The following is a 9,518-nucleotide window of genomic DNA, read 5'->3' as shown; positions in this document are numbered from 1 at the left end:
CTGCGGCTAGGCCCGCCTTTCTCATTAGCATACGAGACTGAAATGGGGGCAGTCAAAAAATAAATATATAAATAAATGTGGAAATATATTTAAGACATTTGTTTAGACATTTCTGTTGTTATTAACATATTTATTTATTTCTGTATTTATTTCTACATTTATTTATTTATACTTATGTCATGTATGGTATGGAGGACCATACATGACATAAGTATAAATAAATAAATAAATAAATGTAGAAATAAATACAGAAATAAATAAATAAATGAATAAATAAAAAAGGAAATAAATTAATTAATACAGAAATAAATAAATAAATACGTTACTAACAACAGAAATAAATAAATAAATGTCTTAAATATATTTGCACATTTATTTATTCCCTGATTTATATTTTTCACGTTTTCAATCACCTTATGCTAATGAGAAAGGCGGGCCTAACTGCAGTCTCATGCAGGATTGGTCACAGGAGTGTAATGATCCAGCCTTTCAATGCTGACTGGTGTCCAGTAGCTGTTTGCAGTGTTGAGCCGGTTCACACTTAAAATGAACTAGTTCAAGTTCAGAGGGTTAGTTCAGGTTATTTTTTATTGGGATGATTAAGGTGTCAGTAATCCTGACTGTGAGCGCCACGTCTCGTGTTCTCCTGAGCACAAGGAGAGCGCAGAGAGGAGGAGGAAGCAGAAACTCCAGCTCGGTACAAACCACCTGCAGCTTCTGCTCTGCGCATGAAGCAGCTGATCTCTGAGCAGATGTGACCAGAGAAACTCTGTGTTTTCACTGTTTTACAAAGTCACTGAGCGGCTGCATCGAGTTGACGAGCTCAAGTCTCAGTTTTTGTCTCTGTGCAAGTTTGTGGCACTGAGGGGTGCGGAGCCACGGGGCCTGTGTGTGCGTGTGTGTATAGCTCAGTTGACCAATCCTGCTCGAGACTGAGTTTGGGACCTCCTACCTAATTTACATATGAGACAATTAAATGTGGAATTAAATAAATGTTGAAATACATAAAAGTTGAAATAATTGTGGGAATAAGTTTAACACATTGATTAATTTACTTCTGTATTTATGTCCACATGTATTCATTTATTTCTTTATCTATTTCCACATTTTTTTTTTGCAACATTTTTATTTTTCAACAATTAATTGTCCATATGTAAATGAGGTAGGCGGTCCCAAACTCAGTCTCGAGCAGGATTGGTCAACTGAGCTATACACACGCACACACAGGCACCCGGGCTCCGCACCCCTCAGTGCCACACACTCGCACAGAGACAAAAACTGAGACTTGAGCTCGTCACCTCGATGCAGCCGCTCAGTGACTTTGTAAAACAGTCTCTGGTCACATCTGCTCAGAGATCAGCTGCTTCATGGGCAGAGCAGAAGCTGCAGGCTTGTTTCTTTCCGAGCAGGAGTTTCTGCTTCCTCCTCCTCTCTGCTCGCTCCCTGTGCTCAGGAGAACACGAGACGTGAACTGGCACAACACTGCAAACAGCTACTGGACACCAGTCAGCATTGAAAGGCTGGATCATTACACTCCTGTGACCAATCCTGCATGAGACTGCGGTTAGGCCCGCCTTTCTCATTAGCATAAGGTGATTGAAAACGTGAAAAATATAAATCAGGGAATAAATAAATGTGCAAATATATTTAAGACATTTATTTATTTATTTCTGTTGTTAGTAACGTATTTATTTATTTATTTCTGTATTAATTAATTTATTTCCTTTTTTATTTATTTATTTATTTATTTATTTCTGTATTTATTTCTACATTTATTTATTTATTTATTTATACTTATGTCATGTATGGTCCTCCATAGTATGGTCCTCCATAGTCCATATGCCTCACGGTGGTGAAGGCAGAAGGTTGTAAACACTTTCTTTTCAGTAACGGTTCCTTCTCTTTGATCTCGTCTTAATTTGAACCTTTACTGTTTCACTTTTTTATAATTACCTGTAAGTGAGCAACTAACTGCAAAGTAGAGAAGCTTCCTGTTTACACTGGCACGGACATTCCTAGTGTACACAGTGTTTTCAAATGACGGTTTGACATGGAACCAATTCATGATGACAGGTAAAGTACAGACTGAAAGACAGGTTCTTGTGCGGGAACGAGAACTGAATAGCATTCCCCTAACAAATACACACACAGATATGTTTCTCACGGGTACAATCTAAAATGTTTCAAATAGTTGTACTAAATATTTAAGTTTAGTAGAAAAGTTTGTCGTCCCTGGTTGGACTTGAACCAACAACCTTTCGGTTAACAGCCGAACGTGCTAACCAATTGCTCCACAGAGACAGGTTGAGCACACCAGTGGTTTGCACGAAGCTTTACACGGGTTAGACACAGTGTAAACATGCTGGAGAACAGTGTGAGTATGATTACAGTGGAACGTATTGCACAGCCAGAATGACCTTTGCTCAGTTAAAAAGGGAAACCTGAGTGCACCTGCAGGACTCCAACTCCATTTCTTTAGCTGTCCCTCCATTGATCGAGAGGAAGTTACACTTGGCACCAGTCAACAAAGTCCTGTGGACTGGGATCAGGTCTCTGTATATCAGAGCCTTTGTACTCACCCCAGCATCAGGCTCATATTAGACGTGCTCAACGATCCTGTCAGGACCTGCTGTCTGTCTCGCCTTGATCCTCCTGAGAGAATGTCTCCCCTCGGTACTATGGGGTGCCGATTGTAAAGCAGCTCACGCTGAAAATAACAGCAACATTTTGTCACATTTAGCTTCAAACCATGTTTAAAAAACTGGTGTGAATTTTTGAGTGACTTTGTTGCACATTAACAACAATATTTGTCATCTTAGAGATATTTTTAATATTTAAATCCAAATGTTAAATGTTACACTTAAATGTTAAATCTAAATGCTAAATCTAAATGTTAAATTTAAATCTAAATGTTTAATCTAAATGTTAAATCTAAATGTTAAATTTAAATCCAAATGTTAAATCTAAATGTTAAATCTAAATCTAAATTTTAAATCTAAATGTTTCGGGTGAAACTAACTATTTAACTAATATGCAAATTAAAATGCCGGTAACAGGAAGTAGTAACAAAATAAAAGCTCGAGGAGGTCAGAGTGTGTATGGTGCTCCATAGTCCTATGTAGGCAGTTTTACTCAAAGTAGTAATAGAGAAGTTCCCTGACCGGGAATCGAACCCGGGCCACGGCGGTGAGAGCGCCGGATCCTAACCACTAGACCATCAGGGACAGATGCCATTCTGTTGGAGGCAGCTGGTCATGAACTTCTACCCTTTAAAAAGGAACAGGAGTTCAGAAACACTGTTCGTGTTCCTGTGAAACTATGAATGGAAGACCATAGTTGTAATTATGAGCTTTCTAATACCCGACACTCGCATCTCTGTGGTCAAATCAGCCGACACAGATATTCTACTGCACTCATATACAGACACTTATGGTAAACGCATCCAAACCGCCCAGATAGGGGAAGGCAACGGAGTACTCAAAGTTAGAGGAAGAACAGATATGTATGGAGGACCATAGATGACTTAAGTATAAATAAATAAATACAGAAAGAAATAAATAAATACAGCAATAAATAAATAAATACAGAAATAAAAAAGGAAATTAATTAATTAATACAGAAATAAATAAATAAATACGTTAATAACAACAGAAATGTCTAAATAAATGTCTTAAATATATTTGCACATCTATTTATTCCCTGATTTATATTTTTCACGTTTTCAATCACCTTATGCTAATGAGAAAGGCGGGCCTAACCCCAGTCTCGAGCAGGATTGGTCAACTGAGCTATACACACACACGCACATACAGGCCCCGTGGCTCCGCCCCCCTCAGTGCCACACACTCGCACAGAGACAGAAGTGACTGAGACTTGAGCTCGTCACCGCGAAGCAGCTGCTGAGTGACTTTGTAAAACAGTGGAAACAGTGAAAACACCGAGTTTCTCTGGTCACATCTGCTCAGAGATCAGCTGCTTCATGGGCAGAGCAGAAGCTGAAGGTGGTTTGTACCGAGCAGGAGTTTCTGCTTCCTCCTCCTCTCTGCTCGCTCCTTGTGCTCAGTAGAACACGAGACGTGACGCTCACAGTCAGGATGACTGACACCTTAATCATCCCAATAAAAAATAAGCTGAACTAACCCTCTGAACTTGAACTAGTTCATTTTAAGTGTGAACTGGCTCAACACTGCAAATAGCTACTGGACACCAGTCAGCATTGAAAGGCTGGATCATTATACTCCTGTGACCAATCCTGCATGAGACTGCGGTTAGGCCCGCCTTTCTCATTAGCATAAGGTGATTGAAAATGTGAAAAATATAAATCAGGGAATAAATAAATGTGCAAATATATTTAAGACATTTATTTAGACATTTCTGTTGTTATAAACGTATTTATTTATTTATTTCTGTATTAATTAATTTATATCCTTTTTTATTTCTGTATTTATTAATTTATTTCTGTATTTATTTATTTATTTCTGTATTTATTTATTTATACTTAAGTCATGTATGGTCCTCCACAGATATGGGCCTAAATCCGGTTTTCAAAATAAATTGTTGACATGGCGCCTATACAAAATGCATAATTGAAAAATAATTTCTTGGATTAAATTCACAAGAAGTATATATTGTCTTACCTTTGTCTTTTTATGAATGGATTTTGACAATATCAATTATGAGATTTTACAAAATTAAAATCACACATTTTTAGCTTCAAGTAGGTCATTTCTGGATACTTCAAAGTTCCATAAAAACACTTTGCTCAATAAGTTCAGAATGAGACTGATATGCCTGTGTTCAGGACCTCTCTGACCACCTACATACTGAATATCAAGCATTTTTACTGTATAGATTAAGACATTTTTCAAAGTAAAGTCAAACATGTGTACAATCAAATCAGTTCATTCCTGGATATTTCAAAGTACTATAAAAACACTTTTCTCAATACGTTCAGAGTGAGACTGATAGCCTGTGTTCAGGACCTCTCTGACTACATACATACTGAATATCAAACATTTTTGCTCAAGTGGAAATCGGCAAACCTCAGCTCAGACTGGTCACAGATAGACAAAAGATGATCCAGCAGCTGTTAGAACCAGAAAAGGCCGTAACACAGGTCTTGTCTGCTAACAGGTCAATCAGACACCTGGGGCCGGTATTTCAAAATGATCCGACAGGATTAATCAACCTGGATTGGATTAAATCCTGATCAGATCCTAAAAACGGGTATTTCAAAGCAAATCTGATCCTGAAGATTCAGATTCAGATTTGGCAATCCAATCCTGCCTTTGATCCGGATTAAAAGCTGCTGTTGAGTATTTCAAAACTTAAGTGGGAAATCTGGATCAGTTTGATCCTAAAAATCAGGATCACCCTGATCCCACCTCAGAGGTGGATTTGAGGGAGATTACATGTTAAGATTTGAACAGTTGAAGTGTAACTGCTCCCAAAGTTCTTTGTTTAATACAACTAAGCTTCACTGCTGTTTGATCAATGTTTATTTCCTTTTCACGTTCCTTTTTTTTTCGGCAAACATGCACGCTGTTCACTGCAATGCTTTAACAAATCGGCGTCAGAAGTGCAACACAGAATAAACATTACACTACTGCGTGTAAGTGACATTACAAACTCCAATTAACAAGGAATTATGAAGGAAAAACAATGTGATTTATTAAACAAACAGTGTTAAACTATGCAGTATACATTTCAGTCTTTTAACTGCTTTTCCAGCAACTGAATTCTTAACTTAATTTCTTCTTGTTTAAGAAGTGTTAGTTTGATTTGTTCATTTGTTAGAATTATTTGTTGCTGAGCCCGTTCCGTTTCCACCTTCAGTAGTTCATTGTAGCCATCCCCCTTCTCAGCTTGCCTTTTGCGCTTTCATGGTGGTGGTGGTGCCGGTGGATTCCACATCTCCTCCAAGACAGGGCTCTGGCTTGTGCTGGGCTCTTCAAATGCCAGCTCCACAGGGGTGAGGGTGACCAATTCAGCAGACAGGTTCAGAGGCTCCGTGGGGTCGATTGACTCCCCTGTACCAGCTGGCAGTATTCCAAACAAGGCTTGGGAACTCTCACCTCCTATGATGTCCAAAACCGTATATGTGAACTCCCCACGTTTTATGGACTTGTTCCCTGTTTGGGGGTTTTTCGCCTCAGAATGGTCCTTCGTAGCCTTTTGCTTTAAGTTTTTCCACCTAAGCCGAACCTGCTCAACACTCCGCCGTTGGCCACTACCAGTGGCATTAATTTGCCTTGTTATGTCGGCCCATATTTTATTTTTTACTTTTGAGGACAGAGAACTCTGTCCAGGACCACTAAAACCTCCAAAAAGGGCCTGGTAATTGGCACAAACACCCTCCAAAAGGGCCGTTGTCTCTGCTGTTGTGAAATTACTTCCTTTATTCTTCTCCATGTTGTCTGAGAAAGCCCTATCACTAAGGAAGGCCTTAAATACCATAAAGCTAAATTGAAAGCAGGTGAGAAAGAACAGGTCACAGACTTTAAAACTGGGCTCGTTAGGTCAATGACCTTTGCTTCTGCAACATGACATCCATAGTACATGTCCTGCGGCACCGTCAGAGACGATACAAGCCTCGTCAGTATGTCCAACGAGGTAATTTCATTGAGTAGTACTCAAATGATGAGCTTTATGCACGGTTTAGATTTCGAAGAGAAGATATTTTGTATATATGTGAAATTCTTCGCCCACATCTTCAACGTCCTACAAGAAGGAGTCATGCCTTAACTGTGGAGGAGCAGGTGCTTATTGCCCTACGTTTCTTTGCCTGTGGATCCTTCTATGAAGTCATTGCAGATGGCCTGGCTGTGACAAAGTCTACAGTGGGACACGTCATGCATTCAGTGGCAGCAGCCCTGGCTGGTCTAATTCACCAGTATGTGAGATTTCCAGATACTGAGGAAGAAATAACACAAACCAAGAGAAAATTCTTCTCAATTGCCAGGATGCCTAACACTATTGGTGCCATTGACTGCACCCACATACACATTCAGGCACCCCATGAAAGAGAATGGGAATTTGTCAACAGAAAGGGACGGCATAGTATCAACGTGCAGCTCATAGGGAATGCTGACCTTAAAATAACCAACTGTGTTGTGAGATGGCCTGGTTCTGTACATGATGCACGGATTCTAAGAGAAAGTCATCTCTACAGAAGACTGCAACAAACTGCGCCGGATGGTATCCTCCTGGGTGACAGTGGCTACCCACTTCTACGGTGGCTTATGACCCCCTCTGCTACTGTCACATGTGACCCACAGCAGAGGTATAACAATACACACAGCGCAACAAGGGGAACAATTGAGCGTATCAATGGTGTTTTAAAACGCAGATTTGCCTGCCTGAACTATCTTCGTGTGGAGCCGAAGCAGGCCTGCAATATAATATCTGCCTGCATTGTTCTTCATAACATTGCCCAATTGAGAAGAGTTCCTCTGAATGAAGACATCCTGGACAGACCACCACTTGAGGCAGAAGTACCACAGCTGCAGCCACCACCACCACATCAAGCAGAAGAACCAGCAGGAAGAGCAGTTCGAAATGCCATGGTTAATTTGTATTTCTCTTGATCCTCATTGATAAGGTCTGGTGCTTTTGTTTAACAAAACTTCGATTTTTATGTTTAAGTTTGAATATGAATGCCTTATTTAAGTAACAGTTTTTTTTGTTAAGTTACCCACTGATAAAGGCCTCCACTGAAACTCTGTCAAATGTTTTTATTCACATGCATTCAGCACATACACTTAATTTTCATAGCCAAAGCTCAAAAAGTAATGCCATCTGGAGCAAGTCTGTGCAAGTCTCTTCCCACAGACATCTGTAAAGAAAATCTAACATTAAGGTTTTAGGGCTGTCCTCTTTGTTAACAACTGTTTCCTAAAAAGATATGTACAACACATTTTAAAATCTACACACAATGCCTTGCGAGTGAATGCATTCAAATGGACTGTGGACCGCGACATACAGACGCTAGCCTATTTACTAGCTTGTTAGCTCCTTAACACAGGAGTCAATGGAGCAGCGTTAGCTCGCATTAGCGCGAACTCTGCTTAATTAGAGATCGCCGAGCTCTTCTTTCAACTTTGTGCTGATTTACATAATTGGTTAACTCAATATAATGATTGCCATTCATCTAGTCTGAGGACGCACCAACACTGGCTAAGATTATACTTTAATTCAGAGACAATAGTTGAGCTAGCTTCTCCTTTTTCTGTAAAATGTTGGCTCCATTTCCTGTTTCCTGTCTGTGATCCAGGGGGCGGGACGGATTTGGACATCCCAATCTGCCGGTATCAGGATCACTCTGATCCAATCCAGCAAAGTTTTGAAATACCGGGATAGATCAGGTTGATCCGTGGCTGAGGACAGGGGGATTTGGTTATCCGGATCATTCTGATCTGGATTACAAGTTTTGAAATACCGGCCCCTGGTGCTAATGATGGAAGAAGGAAAAGAGGGATGGAAAATTTCCTAAATGTTGTTTACATTAATAAAAGATGCTGCCTGCAAGCTGCAATCATAGATAAAATGTTGTTCATTAATTTATTTTTCTATATCGTCAGATGATATCAGTAAAAGTTAAAAGCAGTGAAAAAGGCACAAACCTCCAAATAGCAAGATACTCACTTGATCTAATAACTTAAAGAAGTACTTGCGAGAAGACAGATGGTTTGAAGGGAATGAAGGAGGCCATCTTTGTCGACCTGATATAACCATCATGTAAAAGAGGAGCCTGTTTAAGACATGGACTTTCATTGTGTTCTCTCCCCATTCAGCTCACAAACCATCTACACCGCAACTTCCGGGGACCTAATTTCTCATACAATAGCGAATGGTTCTATGATTTGCAAGCATCATCAGTCGTTCACACCTTGACTCAGGACCAGCATATTTAACTGAACTGATATGGATTGTGTAGCAATCTCCGTCTGATTCTTTCTCAACATGATGCTCTCCTATATGCACAAATTTGGTTCAAATTGACAGTTTTCAATAGTTAAGTTCCCTGACCGGGAATCGAACCCTCCGCGGCGGTGAGAGCGCCGAATCCTAGCCACTAGACCATCAGGGACATGTTCGAAGGGACCTGGTCAGGACTTTTACAGTTTTAAAATGAACAGGAGTTGAAGAAGCACCATCTAATGACTTAAAGAAGTACTTACGAGAAGACAGATTGTTTGAAGCAGGGAATGAAAGAGGCCATCTTTGTCGACCTGATATAACCATCATGTAAAAGAGGAGCCTGTTTGACATGGACTTTCATCAAGCTACAATGCACTGTCGTGTTCTCTCCCCATTCAACTCACAAAACATCTATACCTCAACTTCCGACCCCTTATTTCTCATACAATAGCAGGATAGGTCTACGACCTACAGCAATCATCAGCTTGACTTAGGACTATTTAACAAACCTCAAACGTGTAACAATCTCCATCTGATTAATTCTCAACATGATGTTCTCCTATGTAGGCAATTGTACTTCAAAGTATTCAATAGATTAG

At 39.9% G+C, this 9,518-nt stretch overlaps 1 non-coding gene across 1 annotated transcript; it reads right to left on the bottom strand.

Annotated features, from left to right (window-relative positions):
* Positions 1-3,152: 3,152 nt before the first annotated feature.
* trnae-cuc (transfer RNA glutamic acid (anticodon CUC)) lies at positions 3,153-3,224 on the bottom strand. The gene has a single exon. It is a non-coding gene; the product is annotated as a tRNA-Glu (tRNA).
* Positions 3,225-9,518: the final 6,294 nt, after the last annotated feature.

This window comes from Limanda limanda, chromosome 4 (assembly GCF_963576545.1).
Source record: "Limanda limanda chromosome 4, fLimLim1.1, whole genome shotgun sequence".
Taxonomy (NCBI): Eukaryota; Metazoa; Chordata; class Actinopteri; order Pleuronectiformes; family Pleuronectidae; genus Limanda; species Limanda limanda.
This window is presented reverse-complemented; position numbering and strand designations above follow the sequence as displayed.